The sequence below is a fragment of the Cynoglossus semilaevis genome, chromosome Z (genome assembly GCF_000523025.1).
Source record: "Cynoglossus semilaevis isolate Cse_v1.0 chromosome Z, Cse_v1.0, whole genome shotgun sequence".
In the NCBI taxonomy this organism is placed as follows: domain Eukaryota; kingdom Metazoa; phylum Chordata; class Actinopteri; order Pleuronectiformes; family Cynoglossidae; genus Cynoglossus; species Cynoglossus semilaevis.
The window spans coordinates 8,868,576-8,870,869 of NC_024328.1; positions in this window are offsets into that span (position 1 = coordinate 8,868,576).

The following is a 2,294-nucleotide window of genomic DNA, read 5'->3' on the forward strand; positions in this document are numbered from 1 at the left end:
TCACTGTCCACTTATGACTTCAACAGTGTGATGCTGCAGGGATCTGGGAGTTCCCCCGTGACTAAATGTCTCCGTGTTACTTTTTATAAACTCTGTGAAAATCTTTTTACAACATTCCATCAAATTCATTGCATCTCCTCCTCTTCCTCCTCCTCCTACTCCACCTCCTGCTCCCCTTCCTCCCACTCCTCTTCCTCCTCCTCCTCTTCCCTCTCCTCCTCCACCTCCTCCTCCTCTTCTTCCTTTTCCTCCTCCATCTCCTCCTCCTCTTCCCCTTCCTCCTCCTCCTCTTCCTCCACCTTCTCCTCCTCCTCCTCCTCCTCCTCCTCCTCCTCCTCCTCTTCCTCCACCTTCTCCTCCTCCTCTTCCTCCTCCTCCTCCACCTCGTCTTCCTGTTTTGTTTTCTTTTTTTTTTTCATTGGTTACATTTTTTTCACTGATTCTTTTTTTTAAATTTGTTCCCAAGTCAAGGTTCTAGAAACAGATAATGTAGAATTGTTGTACATATTCCAAAAGTCCAATGATTTAAAAAAAAAAAAAAAAAAAAGTAAAAAAAACAAATCCAATTTCTGGATGTTTCTTCATCCTAGAAACAAAAAAAAACATTTCACGTTGATCTTTATCCCAAAGCTAAAATGAGAAAAACATTTTTCTTTTAGAAATCTCACTGACAAATTCATAGTTTGTCGTTGACTCTCTGACCTTCTGTGTGCAAAACATTTAAACCTTTAGCAACACCTGACCTTTGACTTCTGGTGAACCTGCTCAGTCAACGGGTGGTTGACTGTTGTGCAGAGCTGAAGCGTTTAAGGAAATACCAGAATTGTAAACAACAAATGACCAAACATCTGATCCAAATTTGTTTTGTAGTTTTAATATTTTAGCCAGAATCACTAAAGATTAATATTATGGATATTTAATAACATGTGTTTTTCTTTATCATCAACAAATTGTCCTTTGTAGCATTATAATAAAAGAATATTTGGATTAGTTATTATTAATCACGATTAATCATGATTAATCATGAATAGTCATGATTGAACCACAGCTAGCCTGTGAATACACAGATTTAAAAACACTAAAACACCAACCCTGAGTTGCTGCTCTGTTGGAAATGTGTAGTTTCTACTTCAATAGTTCAATAATTTAGATTAGTTGTTAGTAATTAAACAAAGACTTTCGACTGGTTTCCTGTTTCTCCTCCGTTCAAATCCTCCTCTGACTTTCTGTCATTCATTCTCATATTTTTGGTCTTGGGATTTTTTTTTTGATTTTTTTTTTTCCTCCTTTCATTTTGACTCAATCAGCTTATTGTCCCCCTGAGTCCAGGGATGCCTTAGTTTGCTACTTAGCAACAGTTTCCACGGATACAAAGTTGCTCCCTTTTTCACCTGTTCTCCTCCACCACAACTCACCGCTTTCCCCTCCCGTGCTCTTTTGTGTCCACTTTCTAAAGCCGGCTGATGGAGCCAACCTTTTAGCTCCCCGTGTTCAGTGGGTTAGCAGCGGACGTAGCCGCGGCATCACTGGTCGGCGATGGAGCATCAACTGTGGACAGATGAAAAGTTCTCATCACTGTCACGGAGACAAACTGCTGCTCATTGTTCACACGCTCCCCCGTAGAACTCCTCACCTTTCACACCTTCCCACAGTTGCGTGAAGACCAGGAGATGATGTAGAATCAGAGCCGCGGGGCAGATTTCAGACCTGAATGCAGGCGGTGAACGACCAGATCTATTTATATCTGCTCTATAAATAGACTCTCTCCTACACACAAACATGAAGTCTTCTGAAGGCTGAATTATTTCACAGCTGCTGCTGCTGTGTGTGTGAGTGTGTGTGAGTGTGTGTTTGTGTGTGTGTTTGTGTGTGTGTGGGCTTTCTTTTAACAGTGAAAATATCCACCGTAAGTTTTCAGCTGTGAAGACCTTCTGGGGGAATCTGGGCTCGCCCTCTCCCTGTCCCTTTTCTTCTTCCTCTTCATCTTCTTCTCCCTCTCCCTCTCACTCTCCCTTTTCCTCTTCCTCTTCCTCTTCCTCTTCCTCTTTCTCTTCCTCTCCTTCTCCTTCTCCTTCTCCTTCTTCCTCTTCCTCTTCCTTCCCCCTCCCTTTCCCCTCTCACTCTCTCTCTCCTCTTCCTCTTCCTCTTCCTCTTCCTCTTCCTCTCCCTCTCCCTCTCCCTCTCCCTCTCCCTCTCCCTCTCCATTTTTCTCTCCATCTCCCTCTTCATCTTTCTCTCCCTCTCCCTTTTCCTCTCCCTCTTCCTCTCCCTCTCCCTCTCCCTCTTCCTCTCCC